Here is a 13,829-nt window from a genome sequence, read left to right as displayed (position 1 = left end):
CTGACTGATCTCCTAATTGATTGCTTGACTTATATGAGTTTGGTTTAGAAAAAAATGATTGTTAAAGAAAAAAAACTTTTTTTTTATTAAACCCTTTTAGTATTTCATTTCGGCTTACTCTAATTGAGTCGGGGTAAGAGGTTAATTTCTTGTATAGATAAATTATTGTTCTTTTATGCAAATGCTGTGGCGCGTTTTGGAAAAATAATTAAATTCGTTATATTGCCTCGAGGCTCGTGAACGTTACTCGTGATTAGGAAGTGTACTCAATGTAATTTATTAACTTAAGAAATTTACTTATGTAAAGGTACCTTAAGGAACTGTAAATAAAAGAAAAGCTGTTAAGTTTTTAAATAAACAAGAGTTATTGACTGTGTATAAAGCTCTTTAGATTAATTAAAGCTTGAAATAATTTCTAAAATGAAACCATTGTTTGTTTAGCTTTTACAACCATTCTTCTTAATTTCGAAAAATATTTTCCAAACGAAATTTACCTTATTTTCTCCGCGATTGGATAATTACTTTGAGTAATGCGAATCAACAAAAACTTTTCCTTCAGACGTTACAGAAATAACAGTCAGCAGACCAATACAGAATCTCCGGTCTTAGTACAACCGTTTAGTGGAAACGTTTTAAAGTTGATTTATTATCAAACTTGTTTTTGTGTCAATAAATAAATACCAGAGAGAATAGAAAATATATAAAAAAATGTCGTTAATAATATGAAAACAATTATTTACATGTAACAAATCATTCAAATAGCCTTTGGGCGTAAGAGAAAGAATTTAAGGTCCCAAAAAAAGAACACATCCGTTACAATCAGAGAATTTAAAACGCGACGTAAAATATATGCATCGCTATAACGAACTCCATTTAGTAATTAACTTAACAAACAAACGTAATATATTGTGGTTAAATTTCAATACAAAAATGGCGGCTGCGACGACGGCCGACAATAACTTATTCGATTCCTCGCTTTGAACGAATGCACCAATGAGCTCTACAATAAGCGGTGTTGAGTTGTCGGATTAAAAATTATGCGTTTGGAATTGCGGTGCCATTAATTTATAAAATAATTGACACGTGTTTTATGAGCCACGCGCGTTTAGAAATGTGTGCTATTAAACAATGTTTCATGTTGAGTAATGAGTTCGGATGTACAATTTTATAGGTTATTACAGACCGGGTACAAATAAAATTCTTTGTATATCGACGCTGGAAAGCATAAACGCTGTAACCCTTGAAATCGCGAATATGTTTTTCACACGTTAATAATTTCAACCATTATCAAACGATAATGATTTTATTATAGGTTAGCACAAACTACACAACATTGCTAAATACCGCATGCTTGTAGGCGTATCAGCTCACGAGTTATCATTTTTTGGCTCTCCTGTAAAGTTCATACTTTCGGGGTTACAGCGTTTATGCTTTCCAGCGTCGATATCTTTTGGAAACTTAATTTGCTTAATTTAAAACAACTTTATAATTGTTTATTATGTTAAGGTAAAACATAAGTCGACATAGACATTTTAATGAATATAAGTATATATATTTTGAATATGTATATTGTAAATATATATTATTTTTTTAATCAATTGATTGTAGGCGGTTCGGTTAATCGCGCCGCCCCATTACATCGTATAAAGCCCGCGGCTAAATTAGCTTCATTCGTCTTTAATTTATCACAAGTCTAGAATTATGTGTGTGTATATCAAATCACTTATTATGTTTTTAATATAAAAAAAAACATCTTTATTTAACTCCTATTCTGACGACTTTGACAGGAAGCAGATTAGAATCCTAATTCATTATTATTGAAAATAAACATTAACGTTTCTTGGTAAAGTAAAAGTAGATTCTATCAAACATCATGATTTCTCTTTATTACATATGACACATTAATCTAATCCCCTAAAAACAATGATCAGAGAGAATCTTTGAATTATCATCATGAATCATCTCCGAAAATCCCATTTCCAGGTTCACAAATGATACCTATATATAGCGAGCGTCGCCGACATTTCTAGACGCTAACTTGCAACCCGTTTGTTAAGATCGTCGTAAGAAATGTCGCTGCAATTTTCAAGATGGCAGAGAAAATTTACATAGATGTCACTCGCTATGACTCTACTGACCAAATAGACTTTTCGAGACGACAATTCAACGTTGCGCGTACGGAGCGCGCGCAACCATACAATATTAGTAGTTCTACATTTTACGTTACCTTGTGTACGAAGTACCTTAATAGACTTACAAACTAAGTATACATATCATAGGATGTACCAGTGGTGTGGAGTCGCAAAGGTGCCGCCGTATGGCCGGTCGGTCGTGATTGCGCTGCCCTTTGACGACCGGCTCATTAAACAATTATTAATCGGCGGCGACCCGCTGTGCCCACCGATTGCCTGCCGCTCGCTCTCGTGAAATATCACTCAGTTCGAATCCGAAGCCGTTATACTGCTTATTTAAACGAAACTAAGCAACTTTTAGATGTAATTGTTATTGTTTTATAGTTTATACTTTATTTCACTATCACCACAATATGATAATTGTACAGTCTTCATATAGATCGAAAATGTTTCGCAACTAATAACTTTCAGATTTGTCATAAATTTCAATAGAAAGCTTTTGTTTTTAAGTCTATAAAAATAAACACACACATAAGAACTAAAATGTAGTACCTTTTATTTTTTTTCCTTTAATAGTTTCCATGTAACGACCCATACAAGGATACGGTTACATTATTCGATTGTCTAAAAAAATATTCAATTCACCATAACCGATTCTTAACAAGACATTTTTTCTCAATATTAGACATAACATCAAACGAATTGACATCAGAAATAGAGCAACCGTTTCATCCAATTAGAGGGCAATAAAACTAATAATAAAATGCTGCAAAGATATGTTTACCGTCGAATATGTTTCACAGTCGTTTTGTTCATATATGAAATGCTCGGGATGTAAAGAAATATCAATTTTATGAGTGAAAATATAAGTTTGCGTTGTGTAATGGTGCGACGGAGCGAGGGCCGCTCATTAGAGAAAACAAATCAAAATAATTAGGCAATAAAGAGCGGCTTATGTTCCCATTGTAATACAATTTCGTAGATTGAACTTTACGACCAATTTGATTGTTACAAATTTGTTTATTGCTCCGGGTGTGTTTATTAGGAGATGAATTCTTTCCGGCACTTCACTTTGTGATCTATTTTATTATTTAAATTTAATGCCATATGCCATCGTTAGAGTGAAACATGTGTCATTAATAGTTGATTAATTTGGATATAATTAAGCGGGACATCATACCTATGGACATATAGAAAACAATACTTGAAAGGTATAGAAAATACTTTGGAAATTTCTCAAAATCTGTGAAAAAATATTGATTTTTTTCTAACCTGATAATGCATTCTTAGTCATTTGTCGATCTATTGGATTGTTTGATAAGTTCGTGCTGATTTTTAAGCACAATTGAAAAACTATTCCCTTAAATTTTGACATACATTTTTTCGGCAAAAAAATGTCTTAATCAGTTTTTATCTCAACCAAGGAGTGTAGTCCCGGTATGGATATTTTCAATAATTATATACTATACTATCTTTCTATCTGTCTGAATTAAAAAAAAAACATAAAAAGTACATAGCCTATGTGTTCTTCCAAACTATGATCTATATCTGTGCCAAAGTTCATCGAAATCCGTTGAGCCGTTCCGGAGATATCTTCAAACAAAACATTCGCATTTATAATATTAGTAAGATAGTAAGATATAGGTATATGGTAAAAGATCCTGGTCTCTTCTACGCTACCTATCCAAAATCGGAATGAACTTATCGGACAACCTATAATTTTTTAACAGGATCGTTCTTTACGTTGACGCCATTCTGAAACCTTTTAACGCCAACCATCATCAGTTTCTACAATGAATATAACGTGACCATAACCATTTGAATTCTTGAAACATCACTAGCAATTATGTAGTATGTAGCTTGGCGCCATGTTTCATAACGTGTTCTTTACCGAGATTTGAAAGACCATTAAACGATTATCATTCTATCAATGAATTGGTTGAAACAGGTTTAATATAATATCTTAATAACGAACTAAGTCTGTAATTGTTATTTTAGATAAGCTGTAACTAATTTTATTGAAATTAAAGGCATTTTTTCTTTTTATCTCTTCTTGGAATCAGGAAATAGTAAATTTAATTACGCTACGTTTTTTTATAACTCAAATGAATCCGTAAACTTTATAAATTGAAATGCAATAAAAAAAAACTCTGAACTATTTTTGTCTCTAAGTATTTAGAGTGATTGTTGTTAGAATGTAGTTATAATATTCACTTTTATCTATATTAATATTATAAAGAGAAAAGATTTGATTTTTTGTTTGTTTGTTTGTTTACATTGAATAGGCTTCGAAACTACTCAACTAATTTTTTTTTTCCTTCCGCGCGGACGAAGTCGCGTGTAACTATAAGGTGATGTAAATAGGGCACCAGCACGGTACACCATAGAAAGTATTTTTTTATATAGAAGGGGGCAAACGAGCAACAGACTGCCTAAAGTTATTTGGACATCCGCAATTCCAGAGGAATCGCAGATGCGTTGCCGGCCTTTAAGGAAAGTATACGCTCTTTTCTTGAAGATCCTTAAGTCGTAACTGTTTGGAAATACTGCTGAGGACAGAGTATTCCAGTAAGTTATAACAGAACACCAATAAATATAATTGAGCACAAAAAGCGATCCAGTCCGCGTCGAAAATATCGTATATTGATTACCCTTGTTATTGTTACGCGCTGTTCTATCACGCTGATGTGTAAGTCTGTTGACCTCTGATTTGTATTTAATTGTTGGTTAAAAGGGATCAAGTTGAGATGGTTATTTTGTATTACGAGTAGAGCATCATGATTATTGTTGGCAATTGGACTTTGATACCGTTTACTAATCTATTAGGACGCTAGGTTTGTATGTCGAAGCCATTCGTGTTGTTATTTATAAATCATGGGTTTCCACTCTCATAATACTTGTTAAAAACATGACGTTCTTTTCATTCCTTTTGAAAAAAAAACAATTATGTATTAATACAAAAGTTATAGGAATGGAATTATGTATATAATATTCGTTACAGTCAAATTAGTTACTATTTACTTATCACAATTGTAATAAAAATAAGCTTCGAAACGTTAGGCCCCGGCGAGATTCGAACTCGCGATCTCCTGTTTACTAGACAGGCGCTTTAACCAACTAAGCCACGGCGCCGATGCATTCGTACGAGAAATATAATAAATAATAGCTCCAACAAAAGTATGAAAAATTTAGTAACGTACTTATTGGCAAATTGCCATCGAATTATTTTTTGGCATCAATGCTTTAAACACAGCTTAATTTAGATATAATAACGCTATCAGTACTAAATGAGCTAATACAGTTTACCTATTAGCAGAATTGAGGTACAGAGTAACTTTGTTGTGATTCAGCCCGCCGTAATAATTAATATTACTGCGGTAATAATCTATATTACTAGCGTAATTAGGAGTCGCGTCAGTTATTGCTTTATTAAACGGACCTCAGCGGTGCGCCTTCAAGTTTACGACATTAATATTATATAATAGTGAGCGCAAACCGCTTTGTGCTTTAGAATCTTTGACCATAGAGAAATGGACTAGGCAAATGTCTCTCGTAAGACTCGTAAGACTGATTCAAAAAATTACACACTTACAAAAATCGAGTACACAAGTAAACAAGTTTACAATTTATAGTTCATTTTTTATGGCAGAGAGGAATGTGCACTTTTCAAGTCCTGTCTCTAAAAATTCAAAGTTTAAAACGACTCAGTTTATGGCTTTACAACCATTTACTCCTACCTAAACTTTGTTCGGTCACGAAACGTTGATTGTGTTCGATTATTTGCTCAATAAAATATAAACGTTTATCTAATAAGGAAGAACTATCATAGTTGAATGTTTTGGAAGATAGACTCAAAATAAAAAAATAAGTTTCACTATGCATATGTCAATATGTCAGCTGCAAATAATTAATGCTGCTTGTGTGTTAAGCAAAATTAAAAAAAAAGTGTGTTAACGACAAAAAAAAACTATACGACCGAGTAGCCCTAAAAAGGAATAATTGAAAATTGTCTCGTAATTGGAACATTATCATAGTATTTTCAAATTGACTTCATTTCTTATTATTTTTCCGCAAGAAGTTCGCGTGTTGTTATGCTGCCTGCTAACAGGATTAGGGTTGCAATTAAAGTTAGCGCCCCCTAACGGCGACGAATTGTTCGCCACGTTTTATTAGTAGCTTGCATGACATTTTACTTATTGCACAAAAAGTATTAAATTGTTTCAAAGAATTCAAAGTAAAAACGACGACAATGCAAGAGAGACCAAACTCGATCAGGTTGTATCGTTTCATTGCGAAGTTCCTATGGTGATCTTCCAGCTCCATCATCAGATCAACACCATGTCATCATAATATTGCATTGTTACGCGATTTACACATGTATGCAAGATTTCAGCTCGATAATTAACTGGGAAGTGTAATAAATGTAATTTGCAAGATTCCATGTCAAACATCTGGACAGGTGAAACAAAATAAAAGCTTGTAAAAAGTTCTCCCTATCTGGATTGTTCAAGGCAAAAGTTACTTTTTATTTATATTCATAGCAAAGTTAAACTCAAATGAAAATTCAATAGTTGAATGTTATCCTCGTTACAAATTTGCTAAATACTTGTCTTCTACCTAACATCTGAACATCCTATGAAAATTTCGTTGTCATAAAATTCTCATAACTTTAAATCTAACGCACCAGAAACAAAATGTCAAAAAATTAACTGAAAATCAAAACAAGTTAATAATCTCGTCAATATTATTAGCTGGTAAGCCACGCGACTCCCGCCTTATGAGTTTATTGTGGTTGAAGCAATCAAATTATATCACTGATATCCATCTAAAAATGGATATTGCATTAGATATTCCTTTGTCATTGTTATTTCTATATAACACTAGCTGTCGCCCGCGACTCCGGCCGCGCGCAGTAAAAAAAAAAATGAGAAATAGATGTTGGCCGATTCTCAGACCTAACTCATAACAAATACATAACAAATATGCTCACAAAATTTCATGAGAATCGGTCAAGACGTTTCGGAGGAGTACTTGAACGAAAACTGTGACACGAGAATTTTATATACTAGATTATTGAATGTAATCCAATTTACTTTAGGTAATGATTTTATACTTTTATGTATGGCTGTGTTAACAATTGAAATTCAACTCTACCATAAATCTAGTATCTGTTTGTCTAATTTGCCCGTGTACCTGCTAAGATATAAAATGTATACTTTTGAATAAAATATCCACCTCCCCACTACTCTACATACAGAAGACAGGCGTGAAGTGGAAGCAATTCCGCGTTTCGTCTGATGCGTGTGGTACCGGAGGCCTAATTTTAGTCCTCTTTCCCTTCCCATCCTTTTCTTAATAGGAAAGGATGGGAAGGGGAAGTGGATTTGGCGGAAGAGGGGACGCATAGGAAGGAAAAATATCCTCTTTCTGTGCGTCCCCTTCTCCGTTAATTAAAGGTAGGCAACGCATATGCATTTGCGGATGTCTATGGGCAACAGTCGCCTCGCTATTGCGGCGAATCCAGGTGGCCGTTTGCTAGTTTGCCACCTTATGATATAAAAAAAAATACAGTTACAAATTCGGTAGCGTCATAATAAAACAACACTTTAACTGCGCACGAATACCGCTAATTGTGTTTTGCAGTAATTACATTAATCAGCGATTGCGAACTTATCAAGTGTTGATTGATATCTTTCGCTTAACCGACTGACACGTAACAGTGGTATCATTAACTCCCTCGACTGACAGGTGGCATTTCACGAACAGAGCTTACAATGTTTTTTTTTAATACGCTTAAAAAGGTCACTACACGATCTTAACACTACCGTTCCGTAAATTGGTAAAACGTGAATTTTATTTCAATTTACTTTAGTAATATCTTGTACACGAAATTATATATTTTTTATTGTTTTCATCCATAAAATATGTTTTTCCGATCAAACCTTCGCTACATCTTACTATTATTAATAAATGTGAATGTTTAGATGGATTGATGTTTTTTTTTAATGTATCTCTGGAATAGCTCAACGGATCTTGATGAAATTATGCACAGATGTAGAACATAGTGTGGAAGAACACATAGGCTACTTAATAAGTTTTTTTTTTAAATTCCGTACGGACGGAGTTTAATTCTTTAATATTGTACAATAATAAAAAATACATAGTTTATGGTACTGCTAAATAATACATGTATTATGGAGTATGTAATGATAACAGATTTAGAGTTTTCTCATAGTTTTAAGTATTCAAATTTATATCTGTAGTTACATAGTTATAAAAAACCTTCAATTTCTCTCGCCTCTAATGTCACCTGTGAAAACTATTACTTATAAAGTCGTTTGAGTCGTCCCTGAATAGTAATTGATCTCTAAGTGTCCGTGATTCCTGTCGACCACCACTGATGGTCTTTTCTTTGCACAATTAACATCTCATTATTCAATACAGTCAAAATAAAACATTCACAGCAGTACATTCAATATATTTAAAATTTACATGTTTGTAACATCTATTTAAACTTTGAAACGTGCCATAACCAATAAATTATGACATTGTCAGCCAGTGACATATCTAAATATATTTTTTTATAAACTCGACTATAGTTACGACTCTGTCTTTAGTTTTATATTTAGTATTTATTTAGTATACAACCAGGTATTTTCATTTAGGATGTCTCCAAAACATAAACAAAATTGACTTCCTTTTTCACTTTTAAGTCTGAAAGTAGCACCGGTAGTAGAAAAATTGAGAAGTAAAAGGTTAACGTGGTATGGGCATGTTATGAGGAGGGAAGATTCGCATGTGGCAGAGAGAACGTTAAGTATGAGTGTGGAGGGGTACACCGGTAGAGGTAGGCCTAGGAAGAGATGGATGGATTGCGTGAAAGGTGACATGATCAAAAAGGGTGTGACAATGAAGATGACGGCAGACAGATTGATTTGGAGGACGGAAACCTGGTTTACCGACCTTACGTAAGTGGGACAAGGTCAAGGATTAACTTCCTTTTTCATTTTTATGTACATTTGTTCTCATGAAGTTCAAACTACTGTAAGTAACTCCAAGTTTAGTCACATTAAGCACTTTTAAATTTCGAGAAATGTAATATATATAAAATGATTATTTTCCCTTTTAAAGATAAATATGATTTCTTATAATACAGGTTACATTTATAAAAAGAAAAATTGAATTCAAAGGACCGATGTTCATAATAATACGTTCTGAAATAAAGCGGATGTCACGTCTGTGGAGGTGCCATTTAGTCGTATTAGTACGATGAAAATGGTTTTAAATTATCCATTTCTAAATATTAACTTGGATTAGTAATTTAACCGGAAATCAACCTTTAGATACCCCTAAATATTAATCTTACTAATATTATAAATGCTAATGTTTAGATGGATGGATGTTTGTTTGAAGATATATCCGGAACGGATCAACGGATCTTGATGAAATTTGGCACAGATGTAGAAAATAGTCTGGAAGATCGCATAGGCTACTATTATTATTAAGTTTTTTTTTTTTAATTTCTGCGCGGATTAATTTCATAGTTTTCTCTCATAGCTATAACTTTCATATGAAAGATTATAAGGATTTCAAGATTTTAAATGAGTTCCTAAAAGTTTTGGTAATCTAGATAGACTTATCGAAAGCAAATGACATTGAAAACAGGAAAAGGCATAACCAATTTCCGCAAATAACCTTAAAGCACGTCAAATAAATGTAAAACAATATACACAAAAAAACAATTTCAATTATCCAGCAATGAATACTAATTGACTTAATCAAATACAACAATTTAACATTCTTATAGATAACGATTAATGAAAACTTATTCCAAAGAACAAGTTTTATCAAATAAGTAATTTAATTGCGATTACATTTGACAGTCTGTACTTTCTTTAAATTACAACTAAAACGTAAAACACTAAAATAATTAGTAATAATTTAATTAATTAGTTACATCAAGGAATGTTACTTCTTTGAACATCTTTTTACAAGTTTTTAATTAATTTCAACTGTTCCAATGTTTTTCATCCTATTTTGGAAACTATATTTGATCCACTTCCAGGTTACTGATTGAGTTTTTAGCATATACATATGTAAATTTCGTGACAATGCATTATTACAATGTCATGGTGCCGATCTGATGTTGGAGTCGGAAAGACCGTCTCAATGAAATGTCACTTCATCGAGTTTGAGCTCGTTTGAATTGTCTTGACAATTAGTATTTAATTTTTTTTTGACTGAGTAGTCACTTTATTTTTATTTATTTATTTATTTCGTGCAACATTGGTCAACACATATTGGAAAAAAAAAATTACATAAATTTTAGGAAAAAAACATTACACCCGCACAAATACTAATACTAAGAAGAGACTCATAATGAAGACAGTCTGTCGCCGGTCTTGTGGACGTGTGCACGTACCCAGTGTCGCACAATCGGGCAGTCAAACCTGTCTCCAAGGCCTCTTAGTATTGTGTTGGGGCTGTCCCGCACTCTGCGTAAAAGCGACGCTATCCGTTTGCGCAGCACAGCGTTAAAGCCGTCAGTGTGCGAATAAGCAAACATCTCGGATGCGCTACAGTGGCGGGGAAGCCCCAGCAGCATCCTAAGGCTATTATTGTATTGTACACGAAGGGCGCTGAGAGCCCGCTGCGTGTAGCTAACCCACAGATTACACGTGTACAAAGTTTGGCAATACGTCTTAAAGAGCATGATTTTAACATCTGTACTACATCGCGAAAATCTGCGGGCCAGCATGTTACAGCGGACAGCCATCGCCCTTCGCTCCCTTTCAATGTCATTGTCGTCCTTCATGTCCTCAGTTACGACATGTCCGAGATATTTGAAGGACGACACCTTTAGTAAGGCAACATCATTTAATTTGATAGGAGGAACATGTTCTATCTTGCGACCCCTGGCTTGGAATACCATTAGCTCGCTCTTGCGGACATTGTAGATGAGGCCATGAGCACTGGCATATTCCTCACATATCAAGATCAGTTGTCTCAGAGCGGCGGCTGAAGGACTCAGCAGCACCATATCGTCCGCATAGCTGATGCTGTTCTCTGTGCTGCCATCGATGGAGCACCCGACACCGGTGCTGCCGAGCTCGACGATTAACTGATTTATATACAGGTTGAAAAGCAAAGGCGAGGACAGACCACCCTGCCTCACCCCGCATTCCAACCTGTACGCCCGAGAAAACTGATCTTGCCATTTGACCTGATTGGTTTGATATCCATACCAATATTTTAAAATATTAATATATTCACCCGGAACATGGGAATCTACTAATTTGGACCAAAGAATATCATACCTTACCAGGTCAAACGCCTTAGTAAGGTCCAGGAAAGCCGCATAGACAGCTGTCCTCCTATCAGCGTAATACTTGACAATGTGCTTGAGAGACAAAATGGCACACTCTGTTGATAAATGGGGCCTGAAGCCAAACTGTCCATCATGCAGTACTAAATAATGCTTGAGTTGTCTCTCAATCAGACCGTCAAGTATCTTTGCTGCAGTAGTAGCTAATGTGATCGGCCGGTAATTATTTTTGTTCCCTATGTCACCAGTCTTATTCTTAACAATGGGGACAACAACAGACCTCATTAGCTCCGCCGGCAAGTAAGAGTGCCTAATACATATGGTAAATAACAAACCAAGCAGTCTCGGAAGGTGCGGGCCCGCATTCGAGAAATGCTCGATGCTAAGGCCGTCATGTCCGGGCGACTTGCCTCTCGTCATTCCTTTAATTAATAACTCAACTTCTTTAGCAGTGATACGCTTCGGCACCCTAGACACAACGACCTCAACATCACGACCTTGTACTCTTAACGGCGATCGCACCTGAAAATGTGAGCAAAACAGATTGGCTATAGCCTTGGGATCGTGTATGCCCTCGATGCTGGCCGGGACGCAAGGCTTGGAACTCATCCTTTTTGTGTGATTCCAAAATCCTCGAAAGTCTTTATTTTTGTGGCAAGATACTAAATTATTAATTTTGATTTGTTCCCGATTTTTTTGGCAATACTTTAATTTTTCTTTGAATATTTTTCTCGATGACCTCATTTCATCATACAAACGTCCCAGTTTGGGTCATCCGTGACCTACCCAATTTAAAAACTTATGCCTGGCGTCCCGGTGAGCATCGCGAACATACTGGTTCCACCCAGCTACGACTGGACTCCCACTCCGCCGAATAGGCCGTGAGCTTTTCACTGCTGCATCTTGTAATGATGATATTTTTTTCATGTACAAGTCATCAATAATCTTGGTATGGTAAGAATCGTAATTTGAACAAATCGAGTCACAGCATCGATGGAGTTCATTTGGAAAGTCAATTGATTTTAATTTTTCATTACAAAGTTCAGTGTATTTAGCAATTTGTTCCCTATTTCGCACCCCCCATAGGACTCTATTGATGGAGGTGCGCGGTGTACACTGTTTGCCTTGAAGAGGCATTTACAGTTTCCGGGCTTGAGGTGGCCGGGCGCAGATGGCTTACCTAAACCTCGTTTAAAGTAACTAGGCTCGAGGGCTCCCTAAATAGCCTCGGTTCGGGCAGTTACTTCGTTATTATTACCGGATTGGGTTAATTTTAAGTTCTTTTAATTAACAAGAACATAATAAAAGCTTGTTTTTTTTTTTGGTAATATAAATCTTTCAATAGCGAATTGTACATGTAGTAAATTATTAAAGGAATAAATTTAATATTTATACTGAAATTAATGATTTCATATATATTTATTAATTTTTGGTGTCAGAAAAACTGTTAAAGTTACAACATGATAATAAATAAATAACGGGCTACAAATAATTCGAAGAAATTTAAAGACGAAATCGAATAGAAATAAAGAACCGAGACGCCACAGAACTCGAGTCGCCTACGTGCCGCTATTTAGCGCCCAAACGGCGCAAGCGCAAATTGGAAATCAAAACAACCGGCCACAATCGAAACTAATCGAATCCCGTATCGTGATCGATACACGAGCATAATCGAAATCACGATTATTTGTGTACCGCATTTAAGGTACGATCAAACTTAACATTCATACTATAGAGCTTGTTTTATGTAATAATCTAACACGTTATACAAATGTGTGTCTTATTAGAATAGGATAAGATTCAATTTAATATGCAGATTTCAAATCGATACGAAATAGTGATGTACTTTAGATCGAATTTCGAATGCGAGATTCGTTATGAAATTTTGACGAGTGTACCTATTTCTTTGGATTATATTAAATTATAGGCAGCCGTGAAAATCGTCTTGTAATGTGTTGGCGAGGCGAGATTGCGGGCCGTGGGAGTGCGGACGCGAAGGTATCATTTGGCGCAGTCCCTCGCTCCTCAAGCGCAGGTAATGCGACCAATCATTGAATTAGCGTCACATTTTATTGATTCTTGTTTTGTGATTTCATTGTAACACGTGCTCATTCGGGAATACGTGTCCGAAGAGATGTACGATTTGAAAGAAACTAAAAAAAAAATAAGCTTGTAATAGCCACTTTTACTTCTATATTAAATATTGAAGTGACTTTTCCGAATCGCAGAATTTACTTCTGATAAGAAAATAATTTTAACTTTGTAATTGCAAAGTACATTTTTGTATTTTTTTTTTCGTGGTAAAACTAATCTATTTGAATCTAAATTATCTTGATAAACTTTAAGTGTTGGATATAATTTATTATTTTATA

The 13,829-nt window shown here is 34.8% G+C and overlaps 1 non-coding gene across 1 annotated transcript; it reads right to left on the bottom strand.

Moving 5' to 3' along the window:
• Nucleotides 1–5,190: 5,190 nt before the first annotated feature.
• Trnat-agu lies at nt 5,191–5,264 on the bottom strand. The gene has a single exon. It is a non-coding gene; the product is annotated as a tRNA-Thr (tRNA).
• Between the last annotated feature and the right edge of the window lie 8,565 nt (nt 5,265–13,829).

Source organism: Papilio machaon, chromosome 1 (genome assembly GCF_912999745.1).
Source record: "Papilio machaon chromosome 1, ilPapMach1.1, whole genome shotgun sequence".
Classification (NCBI taxonomy): Eukaryota; Metazoa; Arthropoda; class Insecta; order Lepidoptera; family Papilionidae; genus Papilio; species Papilio machaon.
Note: the sequence above shows the minus strand (reverse complement) of the source record. Positions and strands in the feature narration are given on the sequence as shown.